The 12,871-nt window shown below is 40.2% G+C and overlaps 1 protein-coding gene across 1 annotated transcript in view; it reads left to right on the top strand.

The window, feature by feature from the left end:
• Positions 1-12,871, top strand: part of MEP1A (meprin A subunit alpha) — a 61,114-nt gene that overhangs the window by 680 nt on the left and 47,563 nt on the right. The window lies entirely within an intron of this gene.

The following is a 12,871-nucleotide window of genomic DNA, read 5'->3' as shown; positions in this document are numbered from 1 at the left end:
TGATGTAACTGTTCCATGTCTTGATAATTGTTGTAGTTGTACGATTATCCGATATGCTGAAAAGTGTGACTATTACTCTATGTAAATTACACCTTAAGTACTTTTTTATAGGAGGAAGGAATTAATGGCTACTTAACTTATACACTGAGATAAATCATTCAAAATACCAAGTCCATGAGACTTAAGGGTGGAAAAGGAATATATATCAGAAATTCTTGGAGAAATTCCTTGGAAATACTGAGTTCAATGAGTTTCTTGATTGGCTGTATGATAGAATCAACTTTGGGGTTTATAAACATATACATGGATTTTACTTCAGAGATTCTATTTCAATAAGCTAAGTCATTCCAAGGTCCCAGGAACTTCTATTTCTTCAGTATTAACTAAATTATCGTGAGGCCATCTATGTCTAGAACCCCTGAAACATAATTGCTAACGTCCTTTCCAAACTAAGCATTCCCATGACTGCATAGAATTTAGGATATATGTAAACTTCTCTGGGGGGAAAAAAACCAATCTTTACTTTTATTAATACTGATATTTAGCATTTTCTTCAACTATGAGTTGGGTAGGGTCACCTGGGTGGCTCAGTCGGTTAAACTTCCAACTTCGGCTCAGGTCATGATCTCATGGTTCGTGGGTTCGAGCCCTGCAGCAGGCTCTGTGCTGACAGCCAGCTCAGAGCCTGGAGCTTGTTTCAGATTCTGAGTCTCCCTCTCTCTCTGACCCTCCTCTGCTCACACTGCCTCTCTCTCTCTCTCTCAGAAATAAATAAAACAAACTGAGGGCTGATGGGGGTGGGGGGGAGGGGAAGGGGGTGATGGCCATGGACGAGGGCACTTGTGGGGATGAGCACTGGGTGTTGTATGGAAACCAACTTGACAATAAACTATTAAAAAAAAAAGAAAACACACACACACAAAGAAATAAACAAAACATAAAAAGAATTAAAAAAAACTATGAGTTGGGTAACAAAACTCAAATATTATCAGTTTTCTATGACTTTGACAGACAACTCATGTATTTGCATTACATATTAACATAATATTATAAGTCATGGTATTTCAGATTATTAAATATCCATATATGTTAAATCTCTTGAAATAACATTAACACTCATCATTAGTTGGAGATTATGATAACTATTAGACTTATCCTTGTGTTTAGTTATATAATACATTAATAAGCAGACATTTTATATCATCAGCTATTATTTTAACCTTTTGATAATTGCATTTTAATAAAATTAGTTTCCTTTATAGCCTTTTACATTTTATTCTATTAATTTAAAAACACTTTTTCTAAGGGCATCTGGGTGGCTCAGTTGGTTGAACTTCTGACTTCTGCTCAGGTCATGATCTCACGGTTAGTGATTTCCAGCCCTGCCTTGGGCTCTCTGCTGTCAGCACAGAGCCTGCTTTGGAACCTCTGTGCTCCCTCTCTCTGCCCCTCCCCCACTAGTGGTCTGTCTCTTGAAAATAAATTACAAAAACATTAAGAAATGTAAAAACACGTTTTCTAGAAGAGGTCCAATGCTTTACCAGATGACCAAAGGGGATCATGGCACAAAAGATTTAAGCACTTTCAGGATAAGTCTTCTGGATTTGAAGTATGATGGCTTCCTTAAATGCAGACACGCCTATATTTAAATAAAAGCAGAGGGGAAGACTAGTCCAAAATACAAATAGTCACTGGGTTTTGGGTCATGTGAAGTATTTCTGGTAAACAATGCCCTTCTGCTCGATCAGGTTGGCAATGGAATTGGTTTCCTTGTTTGAGCCAAGTTGACAGGTTGAGGGTAATAAGCCTGGGTCTTGAGAGGCATGCTGAGCAAAATCTGAGCAATCTCGTGTCACACAAGTGTCAATACTTCCACATATGCACCTGATGAAACTGATTCTCTACTCTTTCTTTTTAAAAATATTTTCTTTATTTCTGAGAGAGGGAGAGGGAGAGAGAGAGAGAGAGAGAGAGAGAAAGAGAGACAGTGTGAGCAAAGGAAGGTCAGATAGAGGGAGACTCAGATAGAAGGAGACACAGGATTCGAATCAGGCTCCAGGCTCTGAGCTAGCTGTCAGCACAGAGCCCGACATGGGGCTTGAACTCACGGACCGTGAGATCATGACCTGAGCTGAAGTAGGATGCTTAACCGACTGAGTCACCCAGGCACCCCTTCTTCTACTCTTTCAAGAGCAGGACAAAACAAAACCAAGAAATAAACAAAACCCAGCCAAGGTTGTGAACTAAGTTCAAGGGCATAGGTATGTAAAAGTAACAGATATTATGGAATACACATAAATAGACAAACACATGTAAACACATGCACAGAATCAAACTGTAAATGTTCAGCCCTATAGAAGGGCCACATAATTTATATATTCTCTTTTAGGATACTATATTTATTTATTTATTTATGTTTTAATGTTTATATATTTTTGAGAAAGAGAGAGAGAAAGGGAGCATGAGTGGGGGGTAGAGGGGTAGAGAGAGAGGCACACACACAGAATCGGAGGCAGGCCTCAGGCTCTGAGCTGTTAGCACAGACCCCAATGCAGGGCTTGAACCCATGAACCACAAGATTGTGACCTGGGCTGAAGTTGGTAGCTTAACAGACTGAGCCACCCAGGTGCCCCTAAGGTACTATTTTTAAAGTTGTGGTCATAGCACAGTGAATAAACCATGAGGTGTCTTTATTGTTGCTGTTCTTGTTTCGTTTGGCTGTAAAAGATGTTAGTTGTCTATGAAAAAAAAAATCCCTGGTAGAAATGAGCAAAGTTTGGTCATAATGCCTGCTTTTGGAAAAGTACCATGTCAGATGGCATAAGAACATAAGGGTAAGCTTCTAGATTTTAGCCCGAGAGAGCTATGGACACTATTGCTTCTAGCTAAGTGATACTGAGCGAGAGGCTTACCTTCATGAGCCTGATTCTTTATCCATAAGGTGGGATTGTGCCTGCTGCATTGGCCCTTGTGATGATTGAATGGTATGTGGCCAGGGAGAAAAGACAGAAAACTTGATGGGAAGAAGCCTTTCTCAAAAATAATCAAAATCAAAGGATTCCATAAAAAATAAGATAGATGAAGGGAGGAAGAGAGGGATGGATGGTTAGATGGCTTGATGTGTGGCAAGGTAAGCAGTGAGAACTAGTAGAAAATCGGTGTAAGAGTTTTTACTATAACATTCTTTCAATGTTTCTGTATGCTTAAACGTTTTCTAAATACAGTGTTGGGGAAAATAATCTAGAGGCTTTTTGAAGCATCGAGTGGCCTTTGGAAATGTCAACAGTGCCAGGAAATGAGGAACAATTCCCTCATATTCCGCTGTGTGGTTGGGTGTAGGGCCCAATGTAGAGTAGACAGATTTGGGCAAGTCCAAGTAATTCTGTTTCCAAGCATTTTGAACTTGAGCAATTTTTAGTCTGACTCATCCTCATTTCCATCCATCACAAACAGTGAGAACCATGCCTGCCTCTTTGGACTGAATGCAAATGTACCTGGCACCTATGATTAGGAAAATGGCTAGGAAATTAAAATTATTATTATTCTTAGTATCAGAGTCAAGAAAACCTTAAACTTCATCTAACCCTAAACCTGCATTTTACAGATGGACAAGCAGATTCTCGAAGTGGAAAAGTGATTTCCCCAAAGTCACATAGCTGATTGGTTATAGAATCAGAATTTGAATTCCGATCTTCTGTGTTCCTGTCCTGTAATCTGTCTCTTGAGCCACTCTTTCTCCTGAGACCGGTTTCTTAAATCTTATAAAATTACATGAACCAACTCCATGGCAATCAAGTATCATCAATTAATCCCAATGCAAAAGAGCAAATGCCCAGTGAGGGACAGCCCAAGAGACGTTGGAGTTCTCTCCCCTGCTGGATTTGCTGATCTACACTGGGGCAGTCCAAGATTCCATGGGACCAAGAGATTTTGGAGCCGCTAACTTTGAGCCCTCCAGGGATCGTGGGCCTGAGAAGCACCATGGGTCTCCCATTGAGGCACAAGGCACGTGATAACTTCACAGGTGTTGCTGCAGCCCCTTACCCAAACATTCATTGCCCTGTCACATTTGAACTGACCAGGGCAAAGAAGCAGCTCCTCCTAGAATATGACTGGGGTTCCAAGGCCTGCTTGTTCCCACATATGTTCCCCCACGTTGGGCTAGAGAACTCCAAATTCTTGCTGACTTTGCAGAAGGGAAATCAGAGAACTTCTTCCCCCTGGGAACCATATGACTATTTAGCAACATCCCACCGAGAATTCAGAAATTGGAGAAAACAGCTTCTACTGTCTGAGTCATTCTCCTGTCTCTGGCCTGCTCACACTGGGACACTTCTCCAGCCTAATCTAACCCAGGCACATATCGTGCTAGTCTTTGAGAAAAACAATTTATAAAGATTTCTTCTTTAATGTTCAGTACAGGACTTCTCGCAGCAATATGATTCTGGGCTCCTTATTGCTTGCCATGAAACTTGATGATTATAGACCCTGAAGAATCTAAAGGGGCAAAATATTTTCCACAGAGAAGTTAAAGTTGTATATGAAACTGTGAAATGTGAGGTCTGGGTATCATTGTTTTTATAAAAAGGAGCATCAGATTTTGGGATATCTTTCCTGCCATCAGGAAAACATCTCTGGAACTGGCTGGCAATGAGCCAGCACACATTGGATACATTCTTCTTCTTCTTTTTTTATTTATTGTGAGGAAGGGGGAGGGGCAGAGATAGGGAAAGAGAGCATCCTAATCAGGCTTTGCACTGTCAGTACAGAGCCCAACATGGGGCTTAAACTCAGGAACTATGAGATCATGACCTAAGTTGAAATCAAGAGCCTGATGTTTAACTGACTGAGCTACTCAGACACCCCTAGATGCATTATTTAAAAAAAAATTTTTTTACATTGAGGTATAACTTACATGCCATTGTTATGGCTCTCATTTTAAGTGTACCTACTATTCAATGATTTTTAGTTAACTTACAGAGTTGTATAACTATCACCCCAGTTCAATTTGAGAACATTTCCATCATACCAAGGAGATTCCACTGTTAGGCAGGCACTCTCCATTTCCACTCCCAGCCCTTGGCAACTGCTAATCTATTTTCTTTCTCTATAGATTTCCCTTTTCTAGAAATTGCATACAAATAGGTAGATGGGTTCTAAAGAGGTGATAATCATATATTACTCACAGATTCAATCAACCACTTAACAATATGTATTATGCATACCAGTTGCTTGTCCTAAAGTGAATGAAACAGACTAGTTTGTGTCCACGTGGGAAGGCAAGAAGTTAAACAACTAAAACCAAGAAAAGTTGATGGTCTGTGAAAGGGGAGGTCCAGGGCTCTCTGGGATGGCTTATCTGGAGTTCATAAAGTGGTCTGGAAAAGTCAAAGGAGTCAGCATGGAGGAAGTGGCATATGAATGAAAGACCCAAGAGCAGGCTGGAGGTAAGCAGGAGAGTTGAGAGAGAACTCTGCAGCCCAGACATATAGAGGATGTGTGTTGAATCTGTGGGACCAAAGCAGGTTTGGCAAGGCTGAAATATATTGTTTATGAAGTAGCAGGGAAGGCCAGGGGACATGGTGACCATGGCAGTTGGCCTTGGAGGATGTTTTGTAAAGCCAGGTCACAGTCGACCATGGTGTGATGCTCAGATGGTGTTCAGAAGGCAACAAGAAGGCTCTGAGGAGAGTTAGGCAGGGTTAGGTGTGACATCACAAACAGTCTGGAGCCGGGCAAGAATGCAGACAGGGAGACTAGCTAGGAAAGTTCTGGAATAACCTAGGCAAGAGATGCCACTGGGAGGCAGCATAGCCATGGGGTTAAAAACTTGGGATTTTCCCAAAGAAGACCTACAGATGGGTAATAGCCATTGGGGGTGGGGAGAGAAAAATAATAAGGAACTGGCTTACACAATTACAAAAGCTGGCAAATTCAAAATCTGCAGAACTAATGTTCAAGTTCGGAAGTTGGCAGGCTGTTGTAGTACCGGGAAGAGTGGATGTCTCAGTTAAAAGGGCGTCAGGTAGGAAAATTCTCTTACCTGGCAGAGAGCCAGCCTTTTCTTCTATTCAGGCCTTCAACTAATTGAATGAGGCCCACCCACATTATAGAAGACAATCTGTTTTCTTCATCTATCAATTTAAATGTTAATCTTATCCAAGAAGAACACCCTCAAAGAAAGACTCAGAATAATGTTTAACCAAATACCTGGGCACCCCATGGCCCAGTCAAAATTAACCATCATCTAGATTAATAGGAAAGGTGCCATTTTACAAAGAAGAGTCAGGGAAGGTATCTCCACAAGGAGAAGCCATTTGAACAGTGACCTAAAGGAAGTAAAAGCAAGACGCTGTAGTGAGGTGCATTCCAGATGGAGGGAAAAATAAGTATCTAGAGAGAGTCCAGAACATCTGAGCTACAGTAAGAAGCCACTGTGGCTGGAGCAGGTGGGGGGTGCCTCAGGGAAGGAGCTGAGGTTGAAGAGGTGGTCAGCAATAGGTTCACGTGAACCTTGTGAGCCATGGCAAAAATTAGGCATCTCATTTTCAGGGCCATGGAAAACTATTGCTGAGTTCTAGCCACATCTCTGACTCCTCTGCTGAGAATAGGTGGTAGAAGGAGGAGAGTGAGAGCGGGGATGCCATTACAGAACTTCTTGTAATGAGGCTAGAGATGATGGTGGCTCGGGGTGTAGTGAAGGCTGTGAGAAGCAGCCAGATCATGGATACACTTTGGAGGAAAAGCAGAGGACCTGGTGGTAGTGTAAACAGACATATTAATGGACAATAGACAAATCCTCAGGACGTGCCCCATGAACCCTGGTCACAGACTGCGATTATGCTTGATAACAATTTAGCTTTCACACAGGAAGACCTTTTGCTGGGGTGCCCTCTGTCAGCTGATGGTTTTTCTGAATGGCTGTGGATGTGCTCACTCTTCTGGAAAGTTGCTCTTGCTTTATTCATCACTATATGCTCCTGTCTGTTTGCCAGGAAAGCTATCGCTGCACGTGCTGCCTTCCCTACGTCTTGGTAGCTCAGCTTTGCTTTGTGAGAGCTTCTTGGCTAAATACCATAGACTTGTTTGTTTGGTTTTGTCTTATTTTCCTGAAGAACTACAATGTTATTGAGGTAGAATTTACATAGGTCGAATGCACAAAGCTTACGTGAAATGTTTAATGAGTATACCTGTGAAATCTACACCATACATAGGATTAGAACATTCTCATTGCCCAAGAATGTTTCCCCATGCACATTTCCAGTCCACCCACACTGCCGTAGTCCCTGTTTCCCATACCTCTGTTCTGATATCTGTCACCATAAATTAGGTTGGCATATTCAACTTCATATAAGGAAATAATTAGTATGCCTTATTTTGTGTCTGACTTTTTACATTCGACATGATGTATTTGAGATTCATCTATGGTTATTGATTCTGTTGGTTGGTTATTCCCTGGATGAAGATAGCATAATTTACTTATTAATTTACTACTTGGCAGACATTTGAGTTGTTTACACTTTGAGGTCATTATGATTAAACTACAGTGAAACATTATTCACAACAGTGAAGATATGGGAATAACCTGAATGTCCACTGACTGATGAATGGATCAAAAAGGTGTGGTGTATACACAAAATGGAATATTATTAAGTCTTATAAGGGAAAGAAATCCTGCAATATGCGACAGCATGGCTGAACCTGGGGGACACTATGCTGAATGAAATAAGCCATCACAAAAGGACAAATACTGCATGATTCCACTTCTACGAGGTGTCTAAACTGGCCAGAGTCATAGAAACACGGAGTAGAATGGTGATTGCCAGAGGCTGGGGAGAGGAAGAAATTGGGAGCTGCTATTCAGTGGGGAAAAGTTTTCAGTTATGCAGGATGAATGAGTTCTAGAGATCTGTTGTACAATATGGTGTCTATGTTAACAATATTTTACACTTAAAATTTTGCTGAAAGCATAGATCTAATGTTAAATGCTTTTACTACAATAAAAAATTGCAATGAACATTGGGTACACGACTTTTTATTTCCACATATTTTCATTTCTCTTTGGTAAATACCTGGGAGTGGAATTGCTTGGTCACAGGGAAGGTGTATGTTAAATTTTATCAGAGTTTTGTTTTCAATTTAGTTTTCAGGCATGGGAAGGCACACAGGGCATCCACTTAAAGACGGTCACTCACAGGCCTTAGAAGGAAAACAATACGTGGGGATAATGATAAACATAAAAATTATGGGGGCACTGGGATGGCTCAGTCAGTTGAGTGCCCAACTCTTGATTTTAGCTCAGGTAACGATCCCAGGGTCGTGGGATCAAGCCCTGGGTCAGGCTCCATGCTGAGAATGGAATCTGAGATTCTCTCTCTCTCTCTCTCTCTTCCCTCCCTCCCCCTCTGCCCCTCCTCCACTCCCTTTCTCTTTCTTATTTTTTTAAATGTTTTTTAAAAAAATTTATTTCTGAGAGAGAGAGAGTGACAGCGTGAGCAGGGAAGGGTCAGAGAGAGAGAGGGAGATACAGAATCTGAAGCAGGCTCCAGGCTCTGAGCTAGCTGTCAGTACAGAGCCCCACGCGGGGCTTGAACCCACGAACTGTGAGATCATGACCCCCGCCGAAGTCGGACGCTTAACCAACTGATCCACCCAGGCGCCCCAATCTCTGTCTCTCTTATTAAAAAAAAAAAAAAAAGATTAAAATGATGATGAAGAGAAAGAAAGGAGGATCATGATAACGGTGATGTTTTTGTAGTACTTACCATGTGTAGCTTTACATGTATTAATTTATTAAATCCTTACAACGGCACTGAGAGGTAGGTATTATTTATCCTTATTTTATGGTTGAAAAAAACTGAGGCTCCCAGATGTTAATCAGTGTTCTCAAGGCCATTCAAACCCATGCGGAGAAAGCCCATATTTTTCAACTAATTGCACCACCTCATATAACAAGTCCTGTGGACATCATCTCCCATATCTTCTCCCGATGCCCTGCCCATCCTCCTGGGTGGCTGCTTTGCTCTCTTGTGGACTTTTCGAGTCCTTGTGTCCTGTTTGCTTGGTAGCTGTCTTCCGGTGTCTGAAGTACTGACAATGTCTGCCTGCCTACAGGGTCCCTTGACTAGTTTGTTTACCTTCCTCCCACCCCCACACCCCCTAGTTGGTCTCCACACCCTTCTCTCTTCCCCTCCCTTATCCGTACCCCTTCACCCATCCATCCATCATCACCACATCGCCCCCAAGCGGACCCCATTATAATTTACCTAAAGTCCATAAACACGCATCCTTGAATCGACTTCTCTCAATGGTTAGAAGAATCTTCCCTCAAAACTGCTTATTTGCTCCACAAAGTATTTTACTGTTTTTGTGAAGAATTGTACCCAGAATCATTTTTCCAATGAAAGTGTTTGACTCAATGTCCTTATTTTGGTGAAGCCACCAGGTAGCATAAAAATATGATGCTTCTGAATACAGACATGCTACTTATGTGGGTACCTTTCTTTTATCCGTTGGAGTTTTCAAATAAATGCATTTCCAGGAAACAAAAACCCCGAATGTGTTTTGATTTCATTTTACCTTTTTCTTCTAGAAGTGTCTGATTATAGTTAAAACAATGAACACACATCCTGAGTCTTGATTTTTTCAGCAATAAACTCTTGCCTTATAACAACACACGTAGGTAGCCATTTTCATATCCTTTAAATTAATCTCCATGAAACCCTCCAAGGTAGATCAAGCAGAAGTAAGTGAGAAACAGCCATTAAGTAGGAATGTGGCTAAGGAATGGGAATTGGCTAGAGTTTGGAATAGAGCCTCCAGTCCAACTTCATACAAATTTCATATATTTCATAACTCCATAATTATGGGAAAAACAACAAGTTCAACCCCTTTGTGCAGATGCTCTTTCTTAAAATATTGAAATAAATTTGTACTAACAATTATCTTTAAACATATCTCAATAAGTTCTAAGTGCAGTTTCTTAAATTTGCTTATAATCATGTGCTGGCTGCAATTTCCCTGAAATTTAGATGATTTTTGTAAGGCCAAGGCCCTGTGTCCAATTTGCTAGAAAGTCAGCGCCCCCTGGTGGGCTGTAGATCACGAAAGTCAGAGTTCAGTCATGATATTCCAGTCTAAACAGGATAGCCTTCACCCAAGTACACACTGAATCCCTAGCATTGGATTATATATAAAAGTAAATGAAATTTTGAAAGTGGATGGTTAACTTTCTTCAAGACATCACAGAACCCTTAGAATTTGAGCTGCTATATCATCAAGGTATAACATCATTTTACAGATAAGGAAACCAAAGCTCAAAGAAGATAAGCGACTTGTCCTCAAACCATAAAACATCAAGCCCCAATGTCCTTACAAGATTGGAAGAGCTTTCATGAAAACAACATTAACACGCTTAAACTAATCACCATTTCCCCCTCCTAGAGTGATGGGAATAAAGCAGATAGAACATGGATTGTGGTGTCAGACAGAGGTGATTTTAAAAACTGGGTTGGCTCAGTCGGTTACATGTCAGGTCATGTTCTCATGGTTCATAGGTTCAAGCCCCACATTGGGTTCTGTGCTGACGGCTCAGAGGCTGGAGCCCGCTTTGGATTTTGTGTCTCTTTCTCTGCCATCTCTATCTCTCTCAGAAATAAATAAACATTAATAAAAATTGAAGGAAAAAAGCTGGCTATGGCTTACTGTGTGACCTCGTACAAATTATTAACTTTTCTTGGTCAAAATTTTCTCAACAATAACACAGATAATGAGGATGAAACCCATGTGGTATTAGCCTTTTGGGGCTGCCAAAACAAAATAGCACAGACTGGGGGCAGGGGGCTTAAATAACAGAAATTTATTTTCTCACAGATCTGGAAGCTGGGAAGTCCAAGATCAAGGAACTGGCAAATTTGGCTTTTGGTATGAGCCTTCTTCCTAGATTGGTTAACTCCTTCCTCTCTCTTCGCATGAACTTTTCTCAATGCATGCATTCAGAAAGAGAAAGAGTGACTTCCCATGTCTCTTATAGGGTTTGGGGCTCACCCTCATCTAACCTTAATTACCTGTTTAGAGGCTCCATCTCCAAACACAGCCACTTTGGGGGTTAGAGCTTCAGCATTTGAATGTAATGGTTGTGGTGGAGGACACACATTCAGTCCATAACATATATCAAAGGGCTTGAGTGAAGATGAAGTGATATATTGATGTTAAAAACCGGCTCTGTTCTGGTTGCAGCACACAGATAACAAAAGTTGACTTTTTTTGCTCCTGAAGAGACCTGTCATACCTATTGTGCTCATACCTGTCATCCCGTTTGTAGGATTTACTACAAGAAACATATTTTGCCACTCTTGCTAAATGTGTTATTACTTGTATCGGAGCATCTAACGAAGAATGGAGGAATGGATCTTGCTCTGTCTGTTATTAGTCCCAATATTCCTCACTTTTGTAAGCCACAAAACCATAGTACAATTATTTTGTTTTCCCCTTTTTCTCCCTCTCTCCCTCCCTCCCTCCCTTCCTTCCTTCCTTTTTCTTTCTTTCTTCTTTCTTCTTTCTTTCTTCCTTTCTTTCTTTCTTTCTTTCTTTCTTTCTTTCTTTCTTTCTTTCTTTCTTTCTTTCTTTCTTCAGAACTACTAACTTTGGGCTTTGTCCTTTTTCTTTAGGTGTAAATGTAGATTCTTTAATATTTTTCTTATTTCTTGAGGTAAGCCTTTATCACTATGAACTTCCCTCAGAACTGTTTTTGCTGCATTCCATAGATTTTGGTAAGTTATATTTCCATGTCCTTCCTCCCTCCCTCCCTTCCTTCCTCTCTTCCTCCCTCCCTTCCTTTCATTCTTTCTTTTTCTGCTTTCTAGCCATTTTGAACCAAAGAGATCCATAAAGGAAATGAGTAATTCAAAATGATGCTTCCTTATTTAAAAGCCAAAATGCTGATTAGTCTTTTATGCCTACTTTACAACCTAAATATGTGATAATAATTGCTGGGCCTTTTCAGCGTTTTGTAGCCTGGGTAGTTTTGGTATTATTCCTGTACAACATTATAGACAATAGTAACTCTTTGTGCACTAATAGTGGAATTTCTGGCAGCATAACAAATGAAAGTTTGTGACCCAGAACTCCATGGGATTTTCATTACACATGCAGTTGAGAATCATTTTTCAATTGTTAACAACAATTGATAAACAGCATTACTTATGGTATTAGACATTTTTTTCAGATAGTTTTTATTGGGGTATTCAATTGAAAGTCTCCTACTTAGTTCACTATTTAAAGTTTGGGATAGGAACAAATAATGGCATTTGTTGTGATTTAATCACAGTATTAAATATAGTGATTCTATTGAACCATATTTGGGTGTTGTAAAATTTTTTTAGGTTTTTATTTTAATTCCAGTTAGTTAATACACATTGTTATATTAGTTTCAGGTGTACAGTATAGTAACTATGTATTTCTGTTTTTGTTTGTCTTAAGGTGTTTTTTGATTTCTCCTTTGATTTCATTGACCTGTTGGTTGCTCATTAGCATGTTGTTTAATCACATATTTGTGATTTTTCCAGTTTTCTCTAGTAATTGATTTCTCATTTCATATCACTATGGCTGGAAAAGATGCTTGATATGATTTCAGTCTTCCTAAATTTACTGAAACTTGTGTTGTGGCCTAACATGTAATCTCTCCACATGCACTTGATACAAATATGCCTTCTGCTGCTTTTGGATGGAATATTCCGTATTTATTTATTAAGTCTATCTATTCTAATGTGTTGTTTGTGACTAACGTTTCCTTATTGATTTTCTGGGTGATCTATCCATTGATATGGTAGGTAGAATATGAAAGTCCCCTATGATTATTATATTGTTGTCA

Source organism: Hyaena hyaena, unplaced genomic scaffold (assembly GCF_003009895.1).
Source record: "Hyaena hyaena isolate Hyena2069 unplaced genomic scaffold, ASM300989v1 scaffold_55, whole genome shotgun sequence".
In the NCBI taxonomy this organism is placed as follows: domain Eukaryota; kingdom Metazoa; phylum Chordata; class Mammalia; order Carnivora; family Hyaenidae; genus Hyaena; species Hyaena hyaena.
This window is presented reverse-complemented; position numbering and strand designations above follow the sequence as displayed.